We start from the raw sequence: 23,020 nt of genomic DNA, 5'->3' as shown, positions 1-23,020 counted from the left end.
ATAGATGAACACAAAAGTGTAATAGATTGATTGGTTCGATTGGTGTTGTTCAATTGGCCATCACCCCAACATATATAAGAGGCGGTTGGACTTCCCGTACAAGCAAACGATTCATCTAGGCTTTCCTTACAAAAAATTACATCAATTCACGTCCTAGAGTCCTAGTTCTATTCCAACTCGGATTCAGTCTGAATCTGGCTCAACTTCGGTCTTCCTCCTTGCGTGGGCCGCCGAGCTTGCATATGACCTCCGATCAAGACGGCCCAAATATGAAACTTGTACGCCTCGACGAGACGAACAATTCTTATGTTGAACACTTTTCCAAATAAGACCATCTTGAATATTCTACGAAGCCATCTTTAATATCCAGTCGGACTCGGTCATGTAACGGACTGGATTGTCCGAGTCTCGTAGTGAACTTACAGGCCGTATACTATATTAGATGATAATGACTCCAAAACCAAAGTTCACCTTTTTGACGATGCGCACAACTTCCGTGTTGATCACTTTTCCATCCGAGGTCATCTGGATTACCTTTCGGGGACATCTTCATTTTCACTCGGATCCGAGCTCATCCACTCGGATATTAGAGTTTTTCGTCCGAATAGACCTTTTCACTCGGATGTTAGAGTCTTTCACTTGGAAGACAATCTTTCACTCGGATGACTAAAATTTCACTCGGAAGACAATCTTTCACTCGGATAACTATATTTCACTCGGAAGGCAATATCTTACTCGAACGTCAAGTTTTCATTCCGACGGTAATCTTTTCACTCGGATGATAATTTCACTCGGATTACTATATTTTCACTCGGAAGCCAATCTTTTACTTGATCGATAAGTTTTCACTCGACCTTTTACTCGATTGGTAGGTTTTCACTCGGATGGTAAACTTTTCACTCGGATTTCCCGACTGAAAACACAACCTGATCTTGATTTGCCTCTCCAGGTTGCATACGACCTCAGATTGAGACAAATTTTATATGAAAAATGATCGGCTCGACGAGACAAAACTTTTTCGTGTTGAAGGTTTTTGGATTCAAGGCCGTCTTTATGGCCGAATTACTTGCGCAACCTATCAGACAAGTGTCTGGCACCTCGCGCCATATTTCTGTTGAGGTTCGGTCTGCAGTGTATTGCCTCTAACTTTTGCATATGAACTCGGATTGAGATGATTTATATATCAAAGTCAATTGCCTTGACGAGACGAAGACAATTCCTTAAGAGTGCTCCTTCATCCGAGGTCATCTTGAAGACGTGATTGGCCAAAAACCATTCGGAACATTGAATTATGCCACTCGGAGTATAGTTTCGGTCCGTAAGATAAGGTCGAATGAATATAACCGAAACATCAAAGTTGTTCCACTCGGCGACGTGAATATTTTCATGCTTAAAACCCGTTCACTCGAGACCATCTTCATTGCAATCTGTATCTTGCCAAAATCAGGTGTCAACAGCTACTTTGCTGCATCATCCCTTCCTCTTCGGGGAAAACCAACGCAGTGCTCAAGAGGTAGCAAGAAGGATTTCTGGCGCCGTTGCTGGGGAGGTCTACGCAAAAGTAAACATACCAAGTACCCATCACATACCCTTATCTCCCGCATTACATTATTTGCCATTTGCCTCTCGTTTTCCTCTCCCCCCACTTCACCCCTGCCGTTTTATTCACCCTCTCTCTATCCTCCCTCTCCCTCTCTATTTGCCTCCTTTTGTCTGCTTGATTTTTTTTGCTTGTGTGTTAGTTTGCTTGCTTGTCACGATGGCTCAAGATAATACTAAATTGTGTGACTTCACCAATACCAACAACAATGATTTTATTAGCACTCCGATTGCTCCTCTTACCGATGCTGAATCTTGTGAAATTAATACTGCTTTGCTGAATCTTGTCATGAAAGATCCATTTTCCGGCCTTCCTAGTGAAGATGCCGCTACCCATCTAAATAGCTTCGTTGATTTTTGTGACATGCAAAAGAAGAAAGATGTGGATAATGATATTATTAAATTGAAGCTATTTCCTTTTTCGCTTAGAGATCGTGCTAAAGCTTGGTTTTCGTCTTTGCCTAAAAATAGTATTGATTCATGGAACAAGTGCAAAGATGCTTTTATCTTTAAGTATTTTCCTACCGCTAAGATCATCTCTCTTAGAAATGATATTATGAATTTTAAACAACTTGATCATGAACATGTTGCACAAGCTTGGGAGAGAATGAAATTAATGATATGTAATTGCCCTACTCATGGTTTAAATTTGTGGATGATTGTTCAGAATTTTTATGCCGGATTGAATTTTGCTTCTAGAAATCTTTTAGATTCGGCCGCGGGAGGCACTTTTATGGAAATCACTTTAGGAGAAGCTACTAAACTCCTAGATAATATTATGGTTAATTATTCTCAATGGCACACTGAAAGATCTACTAATAAAAAGGTGCATGCGATAGAAGAAATTAATGTTTTGAGTGGAAAGATGGATGAACTTATGAAATTATTTGCTAATAAGAGTTTTTCTTATGATCCTAATGATATGCCCTTGTCTACTTTGATTGAGAATAATAATGAATCTATGGATGTGAATTTTGTTGGTAGGAACAATTTTGGTAACAACGCGTATAGAGGAAATTTTAATCGTAGGCCTTATCCTAGTAATCCCTCTAATAATTATGGTAATTCCTACAACAATTCTTATGGAAATTATAATAAGATGCCCTCTGATTTTGAATCTAATATTAAAGAATTTATTACTTCGCAAAAGAATTTTAATGCTATGATTGAAGAAAAATTGCTTAAGATTGATGATTTGGCTAGGAACATTGATAGAATTTCTCTTGATGTTGATTCTTTGAAACTTAGATCTATTCCACCTAAGCATGATATCAATGAGTCTCTCAAATCCATGAGAATTTCCATTGATGAGTGCAAAGAAAGAACCGCTAGGATGCGTGCTAAGAAAGATGCCTTTATAAGAGCGTGTTCTTCTAGTTCCTTGAAAATAAAGATGAAGATCTAAAAGTTATTGATGTGTTCCCTATTAAATTTTTGTTTTGCAATATGAATCTTGATAATGATGGGACTGAATATGATCCACCTTTACCTAGAAGGCGTTCCAAGAATTCGGAATTTGTTGATCTTGATGCTAAAATTGATAAAAGTGGGATTGAAGAAATTAAAACCCTAGATGTTGCTAAACCCACTATATGGATTTCAAGGAATTTAACTATGAAAATTCTCTTTGATTGATTGTATTTCCTTGTTGCAATCCGTGCTAAATTCTCCTCATGCTTATAGTCAAAATAAAGCGTTTACTAAACATATCATTGATGCCTTGATGCAATCTTATGAAGAAAAACTTGAATTGGAAGTTTCTATCCCTAGAAAACTTTATGATGAGTGGGAACCAACTATTAAAATTAAAATTAAAGATCATGAATGCTATGCTTTATGTGATTTGGGTGCTAGTGTTTCCACGATTCCAAAGACTTTGTGTGATTTGTTAGGTTTCCGTGATTTTGATGATTGCTCTCTAAACTTGCACCTTGCGGATTCACTATTAAGAAACCTATGGGAAGAATTAATGATGTTCTTATTGTTGCAAATAGGAATTATGTGCCCGTATATTTTATTGTTCTTGACATAGATTGCAATCCTTCATGTCCTATTATTCTTGGTAGACCTTTCCTTAGAACGATTGGTGCAATTATTGATATGAAGGAAGGAAATATTAGATTCCAATTTCCATTAAGGAAAGGCATGGAACACTTTCCTAGAAATAAATTAAATTACCTTATGAATCTATTATGAGAGCCACTTATGGATTGCCTACCAAAGATGGCAATACCTAGATCTATTCTTGCTTGTTATGCCTAGCTAGGGGCGTTAAACGATAGCGCTTGTTGGGAGGCAACCCAATTTTATTTTTATTCCTTGATTTTTGCTCCTGTTTAGTAATAAATAATTTATCTAGCCTCTGTTTTGGTTGTGTTTTTTGTGTTTAATTAGTGTTTGTGCCAAGTAGAACCGTTGGGAAGACTTGGGGAAAGTCTTGTTGAACTTGCTGTAAAAAACAGAAACTTTAGCGCTCACGAGAACTGCTGTCATTTTTATTTGGAAAGTTATATTTAGTTAATTCTTTTTTGAAGATGATTAATAGATAAATTCCTCACGTCCAGAAATTTATTTTAGAATTTTTGGGGTTCCAGATCTTGCGCTAGCTACAGATTACTACAGACTGTTCTGTTTTTGACAGATTCTGTTTTTCGTGTGTTGTTTGCTTATTTTGATGAATCTATGGCTAGTAAAATAGTTTATAAACTATAGAGAAGTTGGAATACAGTAGGTATAACACCAATATAAATAAATAATGAGTTCATTACAGTACCTTGAAGTGGTCTTTTATTTTCTTTCGCTAACGGAGCTCACGAGATTTTCTACTTTAAGTTTTGTGTTGTGAAGTTTTCAAGTTTTGGGTAAAGATTTGATGGATTATGGAACAAGGAGTGGCAAGAGCCTAAGCTTGGGGATGCCCATGGCACCCCCAATATAATCTAAGGACACCTAAAAGCCAAAGCTTGGGGATGCCCCGGAAGGCATCCCCTCTTTCGTCTACTTCTATCGGTAACTTTACTTGGAGCTATATTTTTATTCGCCACATGATATGTGTTTTGCTTGGAGCATCTTGTATTATTTGAGTATTTTCTTGTTAGTTTACCACAATCATCCTTGCTGTACACACCTTTTGAGAGAGCCATACATGATTTGAAATTTGTTAGAATACTCTATGTGCTTCGCTTATATCTTTTGAGTTATATAATTTTGCTCTAGTACTTCATTTATATCTTTTAGAGCACGATGGTGGATTTGTTTTATAGAAACTATTGATCTCTCATGCTTCACTTATATTATTTTGAGAGTCTTAAATAGAATGGTAATTTGCTTTAAATCCTAATATGCTTGGTATACAAGATTAATAATAAAACTTTCTTATGAGTGTGTTGAATACTATGATAAGTTTCATACTTGATAATTGTTTTGAGATATAAAGATGGTGATATTAAAGTTGTGCTAGTTGAGTAGTTGTGAATTTGAGAAATACTTGTGTTGAAGTTTGTGATTCCCGTAGCATGCACGTATGGTGAACCGTTATGTGATGAAGTTGGAGCATGATTTATTTTTTGATTGTCTTCCTTATGAGTGGCGGTCGGGGACGAGCGATGGTCTTTTCCTACCAATCTATACCCCTAGGAGCATGCGCGTAATACTTTGCTTTGATAACTTGTAGATTTTTTCAATAAGTATATGAGTTCTTTATGACTAATGTTGAGTCCATGGATTATACACACTTTTCTCACCCTTCCACCTTTGCTAGCCTCTCTAATACTGCGCACCTTTCGCCGATATCATACACCCACCATATACCTTCCTCAAAACAGACACCATACCTACCTATTATGGCATTTCCATAGCCATTCCGAGATATATTGCCATGCAACTTTCCACCTTCCGTTTATTATGACACACTCCATCATTGTCATATTGCTTAGCATGATCATGTAGTTGACATCGTATTTGTGGCAAAGCCACCATTCATAATTCTTTCATACATGTCACTCATGAGTCATTGCATATCCCGGTACACCGCCGGAGGCATTCATATAGAGTCATATTTTGTTCTAAGTATTGAGTTGTAATTTTTGAGTTGTAAGAAAAATAAAAGTGTGATGATCATCATTATTAGAGCATTGTCCCAGTGAGGAAAGGATGATGGAGACTATCATTCCCCCACAAGTCGGGATGAGACTCCGGACGAAAATAAATAAATAAAAGAGGCCAAAGAAGCCCAAATAAAAAAAAGAGGCCATAAAAAAAGAGAAAAGGCCCAAATAAAAAAATGAGAGAAAAAGAGAGAAGGGACAATGTTACTATCGTTTTACCACACTTGTGCTTCAAAGTAGCACCATGATCTTCATAGTAGAGAGTCTCTCATGTTATCACTTTCATATACTAGTGGGAATCTTTCATTATAGAACTTGGCTTGTATATTCCAATGATGGGCTTCCTCAATTTGCCTTAGGTCTTCATGAGCAAGCAAGTTGGATGCACACCCACTTAGTTTCTTTTTGAGCTTTCATATACTTATAGCTCTAGTGCATCCGTTGCATGGCAATCCCTACTCACTCACATTGATATCTATTGATGGGCATCTCCATAGCCCGTTGATATGCCTAGTTGATGTGAGACTATCTTCTCCCTTTTTGTCTTCTCCACAACCACCATTCTATTCCACCTATAGTGCTATATCCATGGCTCACGCTCATGTATTGCGTGAAGATTGAAAAATTTAGATAATGTCAAAAGTATGAAACAATTGCTTGGCTTGTCATCGGGGTTGTGCATGATCTAAATATTTTGTGTGGTGAAGATAGAGCATAGCTAGACTATATGATTTTTTAGGGATAACTTTCTTTAGCCATGTTATTTTGAGAAGACATAATTGCTTTGTTAGTATGCTTTATTATTATTTTTATGTCAATTTGAACTTTTGTCTTGAATCTTTCGGATCTGAATATTCATACCACAATTAAGAAGAATTACATTAAAATTATGCCAAGTAGCACTCCGCATCAAAAATTCTATTTTTATCATTTACCTACTCGAGGACGAGCAGGAATTAAGCTTGGGGATGCTTGATACGTCTCCAACATATCTATAATTTTTTGATTGCTCCATGCTATATTATCTACTGTTTTGGACATTATTGGGCTTTATTATCCACTTATATATTATTTTTGGGACTAACCTATTAACCAGAGGCCCAGCCCAAAATTGCTGTTTTTTGCCTGTTTTAGGGTTTCAAAGAAAAGGAATATCAAACGGAGTCCAAACGGAATGAAACCTTCAGGAACGTGATTTTCTCAACGAACAAGACCAGAGAGACTTGGACCCTACATCAAGAAAAGAAACAGGAGGCCACCAGGTAGGGGGGCGCGCCTGCCTACCCCAGGCGCGCCCTCCACCCTCATGGGCCCCCTGTTGCTCCACCGACGTACTCCTTCCTCCTATATATACCTACGTACCCCCAAACGATCAGATACGGAGCCAAAAACCTAATTCCACCGCCGCAACTTTCTGCATCCACGAGATCCCATCTTGGGGCCTGTTCCGGAGCTTCGCCGGAGGGGGCATCGATCACGGAGGGCTTCTACATCAACACCATAGCCTCTCCGATGAAGTGTGAGTAGTTCACCTCAGACCTATGGGTCCATAGTTAGTAGCTAGATGGACTCTTCTCTCTTTTGGATCTCAATACAATGTTCTCCCCCTCTCTTGTGGAGAACTATTCGATGTAATCTTCTTTTTGCGGTGTGTTTGTTGAGACTGATGAATTGTGGGTTTATGATCAAGTCTATCTATGAATAATATTTGAATCTTCTCTGAATTCTTTTATGTATGATTGGTTATCTTTGCAAGTCTCTTCGAATTATCAGTTTGGTTTGGCCTACTAGATTGATCTTTCTTGCAATGGGAGAAGTGCTTAGCTTTGCGTTCAATCTTGCGGTGTCCTTTCCCAGTGACATTAGGGGCAGCAAGGCACGTATTGTATTGTTGCCATCGAGGATAACAAGATGGGGTTTTCTTCATATTGCATGAGTCTATCCCTCTACATCATGTCATCTTGCTTAAGGCGTTACTCTGTTTTTAACTTAATACTCTAGATGCATGCTGGATAGCGGTCGATGAGTGGAGTAATAGTAGTAGATGCAGGCAGGAGTCGGTCTACTTGTCTCAGACGTGATGCCTATATACATGATCATACCTAGATATTCTCATAACTATGCTCAATTCTGTCAATTGCTCAACAGTAATTTGTTCACCCACCGTAGAATACTTATGCTCTTGAGAGAAGCCACTAGTGAAACCTATGGCCCCCGGGTCTATCTTTATCATATTGATCTCCTACTACTTAGTTATTTCCTTTGCTATTTACTTTGCATCTTTTATCATAAAAATACCAAAAATATTATCTTATCATATCTATCAGATCTCACTCTCGTAAGTGGCCTTATAGGGACTGACAACCCCTATTTGCGTTGGTTGCGAGGATTTATTTGTTTTGTCAGGTGCGAGGGACTCGTGCGTAGCCTCCCTACTGGATTGATACCTTGGTTCTAAAAAATTGAGGGAAATAGTTACGCTACTTTGCTGCATCATCCCTTCCTCTTCGGGAAAACCAACGCAATGCTCAAGAGGTAGCAGGCTATGAGGAGTGTTCTCGAACCCATAATTGTGAATCAAATTATGAAAATTGTTATGATGTAACCTGTGTAAGGGCCTCCTCTGTGGGAGATCTTCTTGCACTTCGAGGCTCGCTTGATTGTTCGATGATCCCATGGCTTGACGAGGATCAGGGTGAGTAGAGATGCCAGCTAGTGTACCCCTTTCGGAGGCCAGAGGGTGAATCCCAAAGGGACTTTCCTCTTCTTCCTCCATAGCAACCTCTTTAGCTTCATCCCTCCTTAGATCTTCCTGGACCGACCTTATGTCTCCTTCTCCATTGTTGAAGGGTGAGGAAGACTTGTCCTTGGTCTAGTTGAATCTGTCAGAAAACAGCAAGAAAAGAGAACAGATGATTTCTTCACGATACGGTGATCAACAGGTTCGATAAGTATATATAGATTTTTTATCTTGGGGGACAAGCAAACTGTAGAAAAACGGAGTCCGGAAGGTGTCCCAGGTGGGCACAACCCACCTAGGCGCGCCAGGCGCGCCCTGGTATCTTGTGCCACCAGGGGACGCTTCCTGGAAGTTTCTTTATTTCCAATTTTTTTAAATATTCCAAAACTGATAAAAAATATTTTTGCGGATTTTTCGGAGTCCGTTTACTTACCGTATCACGTACCTCCTTATTTTCACGATTCTGGAGTGTTCCGGAAGGACTCTTTTATGTGTTCTTTCGGTGTCAAAGTTTGGATAATATTACTTTCAATATTAATGGGCATACCTGAGATATAATGCTTTATGGGCCTTCCCATTTTGAGAGGAGTTTTCCTGCAAAGAATCTAAAATGAGAGTTGTACAAAAGAACATATTCTCCAACTTTAAACTCAAACTTTTGGATTCTTTTGTCATGCTATCATTTAACTTGTTCTTTGAATAATTTTGCATTTTCATAAGCTTGGGTTCTCCATTCATTTAGAGAGCTAATATCAAATAACCTCTTTTCACCAGCAAGTTTGAATCATAATTGATTTCTTTAACTGCCCAAAATGCTTTATGTTCTAACTCAAGAGGCAAATGACAAGCTTTTCCATAAACCATTTTATAAGGAGACGTACCCATAGGATTTTTATATGTTGTTCTATAAGCCCAAAGTGCATCATCTAATTTCTTAGACCAATTCTTCCGGGACCTATTGATAGTCTTTTGCAAAATTAATTTTATTTCTCTATTGCTAAGTTCAACTTGACCACTAGACTGGGGGTGATAAGTTGATGCAATTCTATGGTTAACATCATACTTGGCAAGCATTTTACCGAAAGCACCATGAATAAAATGTGAAACCGTCAGTCATTAAATATCTTGGGACTCCAAACCCTAGGAAAATAACTTCTGAGGGAGTTCTGGATTAGGGGCTCTCCGGACAGCCGGACTATATCCTTTGGCCGGACTATTGGACTATGAAGATTGAAGACTTCGTCCCGTGTCCGGATGGGACTCTCCTTGGCGTGGAAGGTAAGCTAGGCAATACAGATATGTAGATCTCCTCCCTTGTAACCGACTCTATGTAACCCTAGCCCCCTCCGATGTCTATATAAACTGGAGGGTTTAGTCTGTAGGAAAACATACAATCATACCATAGGCTAGCTTCTAGGGTTTAGCCTCTACGATCTCGTGGTAGATCAACTCTTGTAATACTCATATCATCAAGAACAATCAAGCAGGACGTAGGGTATTACCTTCATCAAGAGGGCCCGAATCTGGGTAAACATCGTGTCCCCTGCCTCCTGTTACCATCCGCCTTAGACGCACAGTTCGGGACCCCCTACCCGAGATCCGCCGGTTTTGACACCGACATTGGTGCTTTCATTGAGAGTTCCACTGTGCCGTCACCGTAAGGCTCGATGGCTCCTTCGATCATCAGTAACGATGCGGTCCAGGCTGAGGTTTTCCTCCCCGGACAGATCTTTGTATTCGGCAGCTTTGCACTGCGGGCCAATTTGCTTGGCCATCTGGAGCATATCGAGAGCTACACCCCTGGCCATCAGGTCAGATTCGGAAACTTAAACTACACTGCCGACATCCGCGAAGACTTGATCTTCGACGGATTCGAGCCCGTGTCAGGTGCGCCGCACAGTCATGATGAGCACGACGTAACTCTGCCGTTGGACAATGTTCGGGAGATCGCATCTGCAACTACTCCGGCCTTCAATCTGGAGCAAATTGCGCTATCCAAGGATGGAGGGATAGACCCCGCCATGGAGGCCGCACTCTCAGTGGCGATGGAGCCGGATACTGACTTCACCCCTTACGAGAGCCGTGTCGCCGAATCACTGGATTCGTCTCCGGCCACAGACTCCGAGTCGCCTGCATCCGTGCCTATCGAATCCGACTGGGCGCCGATCATGGAGTTCACCTCCGTGGATATCTTTCAGTGCTCGCCTTTCGGTGATGTGCTAAATTCATTAAGGTCTCTCTCCTTGTCAGGAGAACCTTGGCCGAACTACGTCCGGCTAGAATGGGATGCGGACGACGAAGAAATTTGCTGCCCACCCACCACCCACTTAGTAGCCACTGTCGACGACTTAACCAACATGTTCAACTTTGACTCCGAAGACATCGACGACATGGACGAAGATGCAGGAGACGAACAAGAACCAGCGCCCACAGGGCGCCGGATAACCACTTCATCACATGACATATACATGGTGGATACACCCAAAGAAGGCAATGGCGAAGAGACAGCGGAGGATGGCCCCTCCAAGAAGCAACCCAAGCGCCAACGTCAGCGGCGCCGCTCTAAGTCCCGCCATAGCAAAAACAGCGATAACAGCGCAAGAGAAAATAACACTCCAGTCGACTCCAGAGGAAACGACGACCACATTGCCCCGGCGGCAGAGCACGATGAAGCTGCAAGCAGCGAACATAGTACGGATCCGACGTCCGAACACGGCGACACCGAGGATAAACCTCATAAAACCCCCTCTGGGGAGGAAAATAGTCCGGACGAAGATGCACACATCATCCCGGAAACACACTTGGAGCAAGAGAACCTCCGCAGAAGGCTTATTGCCACAGTAAGGAGTCTGAAGAAGCAGAAGCAAAGGCTTAAGGCCGCACAAAATACACTCAACAGCAAGTGGAACAAAGTGCTCGACAACGAAGCAAAGTATGGTGGAAGTTACCACACAAATAGCTATCCAAAGCGCAAGCTATTACCTGAATTCGACGACGAGGCCTTACAGCCCACATAGCCAAAAAATGAAACAGCCAACCAGTCGGATCAACCACCCTGTGACCGCGATAGAGCGGCTAACAAGGTCGCAGATAAGTGAACACACGATCTAGGTGAGGACTTGCGCCAAAAATCCGGTACGACCAGATCCATTTATGGATCTAGGAAGCGTGCTTCGGCACAAAATCAAAACCGAATACTACAACCGTCCGAACACCATGGTACATCCAAGTACAAGGGTGCCACACACCCCCTATGTTTCACCGATGAGGTGCTGGACCACGAATTCCCAAAAGGATCCAAACCAGTGAACATAGAGGCGTACGACGGGACCACAGACCCTGGGGTCTGGATTGAGGACTTTATCCTCCATATCCATATGGCTCGTGGAGATGATCTCCATGACATTAAATACTTGCCCCTCAAGCTTAAAGGACCAGCTCGGCACTGGCTCAAAAGCCTCCCCGAGAACTCAATTGGAAGTTGGGAGGAGCTCGAGGACGCTTTTTGGGCTAATTTTCAAGGGACCTACGTCCGACCTCCGGATGCAGACGATTTAAGTCATATAATTCAACAGTCCGGAGAGTCTGCCCGAAAGCTTTGGAACATGTTTCTCACCAAGAAGAACCAAATCATCGACTGTCCGGACGATGAAGCCTTAGCAGCTTTCAAACACAGCGTCCGAGACGAATGGCTCGCCAGACACCTCGGCCAAGAAAAACCGAGAACAATGGCAGCTCTAACAAGTCTCATGACCCGCTTTTGTGCGGGCGAAGACAGCTGGTTAGCCCGCAGTAGCACCAGCGACCCAAGCACATCCGAAGTCAGGGATGGCAATGGAAAACCACGACACAATAAAAGCAAGCGTTGAAATAAAGAAGATAGCCCAGATATACGGCGGTAAACGCCGGATTCAAGGGCTCTCGACCAAGTCAGCGGAAAAAGCCTTTCAAAGGCAGCAGAGACGGACCGTCTGGCCTAAACAAGATTCTTGACAAACTATGTCAGATTCATGGCACCCCCGATAAACCTACGAATCACACCCACAGAGAATGCTAGGTCTTCAAGCAGGCCGGTAAGCTAAACGCCGAACACAAGGGGGGGGGTGACACCAAGCGAAGATGAGGACGAGCCTCGCCAGCAAAGCACTGGAGGACAGAAAAAATTCCCACCAGAGGTTAAAACAGTCAACATGATCCATGTGACGAAGAGGAGAAGCAAACATGCACTCCAAGACACACACGCCATAGAGCCCGTCACCCCTAGGTTCAACCCCTGGTTGGCCTGCCCGATCACTTTTGATCACGGGGATCACGCGACAAGCATCCCGCACGAAGGATTGGCTGCCTTGGTGTTAGACCCAATAATAAACGGATACCATCTCACATGAGTCCTCATGGACAGCGACAGTGGTCTAAATCTGATATATCAGGACACAGTCCGCAAAATGGGGATAGACCCGACAAAAATAAGCCACCGTACTACTACCTTCAAGGGAGTAATACCAGGCCTAGAGGCCCACTGCACGGGCTCTCTATTACTAGAGGTTGTATTCGGTTCTTCCGACAACTTCCAAAGCGAGTGTTTGGCATCGCGAGTTTGGCCTTATATGCATCAGCTCTGAATCATGTCTTTGGCCAAATGTTGGGTTTGCCCGGCTCCCATGTTTTGGTACCTTACGTTCCGCTATATCGGCTAAGGTGGCACTGGGAGAACTACTGTGATTGTGCCCTGGTTCATCCGGATGAGCACCTCCGTAGAGAAAGCCGAAAACTAACTGTCATGATATAGCACGAGACTGGTCAACCACTCGATGACTCAACGGAATCTTCGAGATTCCTACGCATTAACGAAGGGCCGTTTCCCAGTCATGTACGTACGCGCCCCGTATTCGGACGAGCGCAGAAGTACCAGGGGCTATATAGTAGCCCCACCATCAAACTCCTATGGCAAAGTGAAAGTGTTAAAGCAATATAGTCCGATTGCCTCGTTCGCTGCGCTACCACCTCCTTAATGGACCAAGACGTTGGATCAAGTGTGAATACGCGTTTTTTGCAAACACCCCCGCATTATATGCGTGGGGGCGGAAGCCGACGACTGCAAACTTTCAAGTTATATACATATATACACAAACGGCCGCACAGGAGGCATCATAATACTTTCAGGCAAAAGTATAAACACAACCTTGATAACTCAATAAAACATTGTTCTTACAATGGGAGTACATGTCACTAGAACATAATATTCTTCAAGCACTGAGCCTCTATCGAACGAACGCCTTCAAGAACTTCTTCAAAGTAGTGCTCGGCAGCCACTCGGCCCACGGCCGAACCCTGTGTTGCAACAGTGGTGGCCTCCATCTTCGCCCAGTATGTCTTGACACGGGCAAAGGCCATCCGTGCACCCTCTATGCACGCCGACCTCTTCATAGCATCGATGTGCGGCACAACACCAAGGAATTGTTGCACTAAACTAAAGTAACTATTCGGCCTTGGCCCTCCCGGCCACAGACGATCCACAACGGACCTCATGGCGAGTCCGGACTACCTATGGAGCTCGGCCCACTTGGCCATTCGCTCATTCAACAGCAGCGGACGCACTGGAGCATGGAACTGTGACCAGAACAGCTTTTCCACTTCGCGATCTTTTTGATCCTTGAAGTACTCGGCTGCATCAGCAGCACTTGCCCCCAAATCCACGTAGGCGTCCGCAGAACTCCATAGTTGATCAAGAGGAGCATACTTCGGATCTCCGAACTTAGTCCGCAACAAGAAGGGCTTCCCAGCCACGATATCCGCAGCTTGATGCAGCTCCTCCTTCGTCGCTCCGATTTTAGAGCGGGCTTCCTTGGCTGCTACCATGCCCTTCTCCAGGTCCGTCGCCCTCGCTCGGCTTTCTTTTTCAAGAAGCTGGTAACGGTCAGCGGCATCTTTCAACTCAATGGCCATCTTTGCTATCCTTTCCTTGCTTTGTCGATGCGCGGACTGTTCGGCCCTCAGCTCTTCGACCGCCTTTAGAGCGGCCGCATCGCTATTCCTTGCTTGTTCCTTGGCTCGGGCAAGCTCTGTCCGAAGAGTCTCCACGGTGGCAGCTCCATCTGCAGTCACAACATATTAAAGATACTGGCATCATGCTCCTCTTACTATGCGTTGATCACCGGAGAAATCACTTAACATGTGCCTCATTGTCGGTGTCAAAACCGGCGGATCTCGGGTAGGGGGTCCCGAACTGTGCGTCTAGGCCGGATGGTAACAGGAGGCAGGGGACACAATGTTTTACCCAGGTTCGGGCCCTCTTGATGGAGGTAAAACCCTACGTCCTGCTGGATTAATATTGATGATATGGGTAGTACAAGAGTAGATCTACCATGAGATCAAAGAGGCTAAACCCTAGAAGCTAGCCTATGGTATGATTGTATGTTCGTCCTATGTACTAAAACCCTCCGGTTTATATAGACACCAGAGAGGGCTAGGGTTACACAAAGTCGGTTACAATGGGAGGAGATCTACATATCCGTATTGTCAAGCTTGCCTTCCACACCAAGGAAAGTCCCATCCGGACACGGGACGAAGTCTTCAATCTTGTATCTTCATTGTCCAAGAGTCCGGACAAAGGTTATAGTCCGGCTATCCGGATACCCCCTAATCCAGGACTCCCTCAGTAGCCCCTGAACCAGGCTTCAATGACGACGAGTCCGGCGCGCAGATTGTCTTCGGCATTGCAAGGCGGGTTCCTCCTCCAAATACTTCATAGAAGATTTTGAACACAAGGGTAGTGTCCGGCTTTGTAAAATAAGTTCCACATACCACCGTAGAGAGAATAATATTTCCACAAATCTTAATCTGCTGACATGTTTTGGTAACATGACATTATGTCACGGCCCGATGCTTATTCGAACCGTTTTTCGTCAACCAGCTCCACACATAACACGAGGCGATTTCTTGACACGTCTTGTCAAAGCAGAGACCGTGTTCCCCCAATTACGGGATTCTCATCAATACGATCATGTGTAACCCAACCGTGTCTAGGACTCCTAGATTATAGGCAAGTCCCAAACGGCTACGGAGAGGACGCTTGATATTCACCCTCTTTATAAAGGGACAAGGTTTTCGCTTTTCCCTCTCGTGCTCAATCGAACCCCTCCCCCGCCTCGAGTTCTAACACCCAAAGCCCAGGTCAGGTGCTCCGGATCTCCAATCATGTCCGGATCCAGCCTTCAAGGCTGGTGGATGCCCTCCTCCGTCACGGAAGAGGATATCAAGAAGTTGAGGGAGGCCAGATACCTGACCGCCGAGGTTTTGCATCGGCTGCCTGCTCGAGGGCAGGTCGTCCCTACTCCCGAACCCAATGAGAACGTCGTGTTCGTCTCCCACTTCCTCCGAGGCGTAGGCCTCACTCTGGATCCCTTCGTCAGGGGTCTGATGTTCTATTACGGGCTAGATTTCCAATTTCTAGCTCCAGACTCCTTTCTCCACGTATCGACATTTATTGTCGTGTGTGAGGCCTTCCTCTGCATTACCCCTCACTTCGGCCTATGGCTCAAGACCTTTGAAGTGAAGCCGAAGATGATTGAGGGGCAACATATAGCATGCGGAGGCGCGTCAATAGGCAAGATGGCAGGAGCTCCGTGGCCGAAAGGTTCCTTTCCAGAGGTGTCCGAATTATGGCAACGGGAGTGGTTTTACGTCACGGCTCCCAGAAGTGCCAAGTGGGCGGCTACCCCCACTTTCCGCTCGGGCCCCCCACCACAACTGATGTCATGGATTAGCAGAGGTCTGAGATGGGGTCCATCCAAGGACGTGCCTATACTGCAAAGCCGCATTCAAGATCTCTTCGAGGGAGATTTTAATTTGGTTGTGGTAATGCAAGTTATGTTGGTTCGTCGAGTCCAGCCCTGCAAACGCCGGCCCCTTCGCTTATGGGAGTTCAACCCAGAAGGACCGCGTGCTATTCAAAGTTTCCTCGGCTTGACACACGAGGAGATGTACAAGTCATTCTTCAGACCTCAAATAGAGTGTCCGGATACTACCGAGGACGTGGGCCTGAGCAGTAACCGCGCCGCCGAACAGGTAAGTAATCCTCTAGCCGAACACATCGTATTTTATTCATCATGAAGTTATTTCTGAGAGATTGCTCTTTGACCAGGACTGGTTAACAAAGGCGAAGATGATTCGGTGTTCGGCCCCCTCCCTGAGGGTTTGGAAAATCTGGTATTGGAAAAGATGCTCGAACTCGCACCTTGCCCGGAGCCCTCGAAGGAAGATACAGGGGGGAATACTACGGGCGGAAGCGGGCCCCCATCATTGCCAGTTCCAACCGAGGGAATGAGCGCCTCCATGAAGGAGGATAACCGGGGGAGGAAGAGGACTGCTCCCGAGGATCCGGGAGCCGAGGCCCCCAAATGGGAGAAGAAGTCTCCGACAGAGGGTCCTACCTCGGGAGGTGTTCTTGCCGCACAAAGTCCGCGGGGGGATCAGCCCTCCAACGAGTCGTAAGTGATCCAAAAAATACTTTAATAGTGAAGGTATACTATCTTTCTTCTGAGAAAATAACCGCCGCATATATCTTGCAGTTCGGGTCTTAGCCCTTCTCAGCTGAGCTCGTCTTCGGGGGATCTTCTTCCGGAGATGATGGAGAGCGAAACGCTTCCCCCGGACTCCTCCGCTCAAGAAGCGGGCGACCCCGAAGTGTTGTCACGGAGGGCCTCTCCGGATCCGGTGAGGCCAGAAGATAATCCCATAGACCCCCGAAGTCCCCAGCGTCCGGCTCTCGAAGAGAGCGAACAAAAGAGTCTGGCACCGTCTGGTATGCGGTCGGACGTTCTGAGGGAGCTGTTGGGGCGAGCGGCCATCTCAGAAGAACACCGTACGCTGATGGGTACGGTGATGGAAAGAATTTCGTCCGCCGAAAGCGGATTACATGAAGCCTTTATGAGTCTACTGATAGGCTTTGAGGTACCTGAAATAATATGTGATAGTACCGCACATGTTAGGTGTGCCCTGTGTAGATAGTAGCCCCTGAGACTCTGGTTGTCGTCGAGAACGGCGGTGAACAGAGGATCATAGTCCCAGGCAATAACCAGACTGCCTTTATGTGCAGGTGGTGGAAGCTCCGGTGGCTAGCCAGACTAGTGAGTTTGCCGAATTAAAACGGCAACTGGATGCGGCAGACGCCGACATCGAGCTTGTTAACAAGCGGCTTGATGAATCACAGGGTAAGTAATGTTTTTGGTGAATGTCACACAATAAGAGCAGCATGATGCCAGTATCTTTAATGTGTTGTGACTGCAGACGGAGCTGCCACTGTGGAGACCCTTCGGGCGGAACTCGCCCGAGCCAAGGAACAAGCGAGGGTTAGTAATGCGGCTGCTTTGAAGGTGGCCGAAGAGTTGAAAGCCGAGAAGGCCGCACATTGTGAGAGCCAAGAGAAGATGGCCAAGATGGCTGTAGAATAAAAAGACACTGCCGACCGTTGCCGGCTCCTTGAAAAATAAAACCGAGCGAAGGCAACGGACCTTGAGAAGGCCACGATGGCGGACAAAGACACCCGCTCTGCTATGAGAGCGAAGAAGGAGGAGCTGCGGGAAGCCAGGGATATTGCGGCTGGGAAGCCCTTCATGCTATGGAGGAAGTTTGGAGATCCATGGTATGCCCCTCTGGATCGGCTGTGGAGTTCGGTAGATGCGTATTTGGACTTGGCGGCGAGCGCTGCCGATGCGGCCAAATACTTCCAAGGTCAAACAGATCGTGAAGTAGACAAGCTGTTCTGGTCGCAATTCAATGTTCCAGAGCGTCCGCTTCCCTTAACTGATCAGCTAGCCGAATGGGCCGAACTTAATAGGTTGTCTGGACTCGCCATGAGGTCTGTTGTAGATCATTTGTGGCTGGAGAAGCCGAAGCCGAACAACTATTTCAGCTTAGTGCAGCAGTTCCTTGGTGCGGTGCCGCGCATCAACGCGATGAAGAGGTCGGCGTGCATAGAAGGCTCGCGGATGGCTTTTGCCCGTGTCAAGGCATACTGGGCGGAGATGGATGCTACCACTGTTGCGGTGCAAGGTTCGGCCATAGGCCGAGCAGCTGCCGAGCACTATTTTGAAGAGGTTCTTGAGGGTGCTCGTTTGATAGAGTCCCAGTGCTCGAAGAATATTATGTTTGAATGACATGTATTCCCATTGTAAACACGATGTTTTTATGAAATATAGTAAGGCTGTATTTATACTTTTTCCGGAAAGTAATGTGATGCCGCCTGTGCGGCCGTTTGTGTATACATGTATATAACCTGAAAGATTGCAGTTGTCGGCTTCAACCCCCACGCATATAATGCAGAGGTGCTCGCAAAAAACGCATGTTCACACTTAACCCAACGTCTTGGTCCTATTAAGGAGGTGATAGCGCAGCAAATGAGGCAACCGGACTATAATGCTTTAACACTTTCACTTAGCCATAGGAGTTTGACAGTGGGGCTACTAGATAGCCCCTGGTGGCTCCGCACTCTCCCGATCTCGGGGTGCGTACATGCCTGGCCGGAAAACGGCCCTTTGTTAAGGCGGAGGAATTCTAACATTCCGATAGGTCGTCGAGTGGTTGACCAGTCTCACGCTATATCATGATAGTCAGCTTTCGGCTTTCTCTACTGAGGTGCTCGTCCGAATGAACCAGGGCACAATCACAGTAGTTCTCCTAGTGCTGCCTTAGCCTATAAAGCGGAACGTAAGGCACCAAAACACAGGAGCCGGGCAAACCCAACATTTGACCAAAGACAATGATTCGGAGCTGATGCATATAAGGCCAAACTCGCGACGCCGAACACTCCCTAAGGTATTCGGTATTTATGGTATAAACCGGGCCTAAACAGTGCCCTTTGTAAGAATCCCCTTGTGTCCAGGTACATGCATTATTCTGACGTGGCCACATGCCAAGACGTCAGCATCCTTCTCAGTTGTACTGAGAATTCGGGGGATGTGTATCAACAAGAGACAGTAAAAAAGGTTTACGCAGGGTCTTAATCTAAAAAGAATCCTTGGAGCGGGTCCCTGCTGCACGTCTGCGCCTGTGTCTCTGTTGTGCCGTATCCTGGACGGGTCTGGCACGATGATCATCTATAAAAGAGAGGAACTTAGGTGAAAAAGTTGTCGTGCAAAAAGATAGTTTTTAAAGAAACCATGTATAACTAAAAATGAGTAGAAATTGCCACTTGTCTGCGTGCGTTGAGCCCCTTGTATTTGTAATAGGGGTGTGGGCATCAATCCGGTGCAAATTACATATAGCAGCGCCGGACTCGTCTAACCGCGTCCATGGTCTTGACGACCTATCAAATGCTTTAGTTGGTGAGGCCGTTTTTAGTGTGCGGCTGCCAAGGCAGTCGCATTCTCTTCGGCGCGCAAAGATCTCTTAATAATGCCGTTCACTGTAATGATGCCACGTGGACCGGGCATCTTGAGCGTGAGGGAAGCGTAATGCGGTATTGCATTAAAGCGAGCAAAAGCTTCACGTCCGAGTAGTGCTTGATAACCGCTTTGGAATGGAGCAATGCGGAAGGTTAAATGTTCGCTACGGGAGTTATCGGGGAAACCGAATATAACCTTTAGTAGCAGGGAGCCCGTGCAGTGAGCCCCTGGGCCTGGCATTACTCCTTTAAAGGTAGTGTTGCTATGGCCAATTTTCATTGGGTCTATCCCCATGTCGCGGATTGTATCCTGGTATATCAGGTTTAAACTGCTGCCACCGTCCATCAGGACTCGTGTAAAGTGGTATCCGTCAATTATTGGGTCTGATACCAGGGCAGCCCATCCTGCCCGCCGGATACTTGCTGAGTAATCACGATGGTCGAAAGTGACCGGTTGAGACGACCAGTGGCAGGGTTTTGCGGTTATAGGCCCTTAGGCATATTTATCTAGGAGGGCCGCTTTGCTTCCCTTGATCACGTGTAATACATTGACTGTTTTGACTTCTGATGGAAACTTCTTTTGTTCCCTAGTGTCTTGCTTGAGAGGCTCATCCTCATCTTCACTTGGTGTATCCTCCCCCTTGTGTATGGCGTTGAGCTTGCCGGACTGCTTGAAGACCCAACATTCTCTGTGGGTATGATTAGCGGGTTTACTAGGGGTGCTATGGATCTGACATACTTTGTCCAGAATTTTGTTCAGGCTGGACAGTTCATCTCTGGCGCCTTTAGAGGGCGGCTTTTGCTAACCTGGCCGAGAGCTTGGGAATCCGGCGTGTACCGCTGTGCTCTTCGGGCTGTCTTCTTTATTCCGACGCTTATTATTTTTGCTGCGTCGTGATTTTCCGTTTTCATCTCTAACTTCGGATGTGCTTGGGTTGCTGGTGCTACATCTGGCTAGCCAGCTGTCCTCACCCGCGCAAAAGCGGGTCATGAGGCTTGTTAATGCTGCCATTGTTCTCGGCTTTTCTTGGCCGAGGTGTCTGTCAAGCCATTCGTCACAGACGCTATGCTTAAAAGCTGCCAAGGCTTCGGCGTCTGGACAGTCAACTATTTGGTTCTTTTTAGTAAGAAACCTATTCCAAAGCTTTCGGGCTGACTCTCCGGGCTGTTGAGTTATATGACTCAAATCGTCTGCATCCGGGGGTCGGACATAAGTCCCTTGAAAATTTGGCCGAAAAGCGTCTTCGAGCTCTTCCCAACTTCCAATGGAGTTTTCGGGGAGGCTTTTAAACCAGTGCCGAGCTGGCCCTTTGAGCTTGAGGGGTAAGTACTTGATGGCGTGGAGATCATCTCCTCGAGCCATATGGATATGGAGGATATAGTCCTCAATCCAGACCCCAGGGTCTGTTGTTCCGTCGTATGCCTCTATGTTTACGGGTTTGAATCCCTCTGGAAATTCGTGGTCCAGCACCTCATCGGTGAAACACAGGGGGTGTGCAGCACCCCTGTATCTGGGTGTACTGCGTTCTTCGAATGTTTGTTGTGTTACCTCGTATGCTGGGGCGCGCTTGCGTGGTCCATAGATCGATCTGGTTGCGCCGTCCTTTTGGTGCGAGCCCTCGCGTGGATCGCGTATTGGCTTGTGAGTGGCGTTGTTTGCCGCTCTATGTTGGTCGTGAGGTCGTCTATCCGGCTAGGTGGCCGTTTTCATTTTTGGTTGCGGGGGATCTAGGGCCTCCTCATTGAATTCGGTAGCAACTTCCGCTTCGGGTAGCTCTTGGTGGGGCGATTACCACCGTACTTCGCTGCTGTGTTGAGTACTTTACTCCATCTGATTTGGAGTGTGTCCTGCGCAGCCTTGAGCCTTTGCTTCTGCTTTTTCAGACACCTCACGATGGCAATAAGCCTTTGACGGGCATTCTGCTGCTCCTGGTGCCTGTCCGGCGTTATGTCATCCGGACTATTATCTTTGACAGAATTGGTTTGTTCGGTTTGATTCTCTGTATTGCCGTGGTCCGGCAGTGGTTCACCCTGCTCCAACGCTGGGTCTGTATGATCGTTATGTCTGCCGAGGCGGGATTTGGGGCGGCGCTTATGCCGCCGCTTTGACTGCTTCTTGAGGGGACAAGCCTTCGTTGCGTCCTTCCGTTCCTCGTCGTCTTCTTTTGGTGCGTCCACCATGTATACGTCATATGATGAGGTGGACGTCCAGCGCCCTGTGGGCGGTGGTTCCTCTTCGCCTCCCGCATCGTCGTCCATACCGTCGATCTCTTCGGAGTCGAAGTCGAGCATGTCGGTTGAGTCATCGACAGTGGCTACTAAGTGGGTGGTGGGTGGGTCGCGAATTTCTTCGTCGTCCACATCCCACTCCTACCGGACATAGTTCGGCCAGGATCCTCCTGACAAGGAGAGAGACCTTAATGAGTTCAGTATGTCGCCAAAGGGCGAGTGCTGAAAAATATCCGCGGAGGTAAACTCCATGATCAGCGCCCAATCGGATTCGATAGGAACGGGCGCAGGCGGTTCGGAGTCCATGGCCGGAGAAGGATCCGACAGTTTAACAGCACGACTCTCGTGCAAAGTAAGGTCGATGTTTGGCTCGATCGCCGCTGAGGGTAAGGCCTCCGTGGCGAGGTCCATCCACCCGTCCACGGAAGGCGCACCTAGCTCCGAATTAAGGGTCGGAGTAGCTGCCTGTGCGATCTCTTGAACACTATCCGATGGTAGCGCTGAGCCGTACTCATCATGACCGCGTGACGCACAAGGCGGATGCTCGAATCCATCAAAGATCAAGTCTCCATGGATATCGGCCGTGTAGTTTAAGCTTCCAAACCTGACCTGGTGGCCAGGGGCATAACTTTCAATCTGCTCCAGATGGCCAAGCGAATTGGCCCACAGTGCAAAGCTGCCGAATACGAAGATCTGTCCTGGACTGCATCGCCATCGATGATAGTAGGAGCCATCAAGCCTAACGGCGACGACACAGAGGAACTCTCAATGAAAGCACCAATGTCGGTGTCAAAACCGGTGGATCTCGGGTAGGGGGTCCCGAACTGTGCGTCTAGGCCGGATGGTAACAGGAGGCAGGGGACACAATATTTTACCCAGGTTTGGGCCCTCTTGATGGAGGTAAAACCCTACGTCCTGCTGGATTAATATTGATGATATGGGTAGTACAAGAGTAGATCTACC

Source organism: Triticum urartu, chromosome 6 (genome assembly GCF_003073215.2).
Source record: "Triticum urartu cultivar G1812 chromosome 6, Tu2.1, whole genome shotgun sequence".
Lineage (NCBI taxonomy): Eukaryota > Viridiplantae > Streptophyta > Magnoliopsida > Poales > Poaceae > Triticum > Triticum urartu.
Note: the sequence above shows the minus strand (reverse complement) of the source record.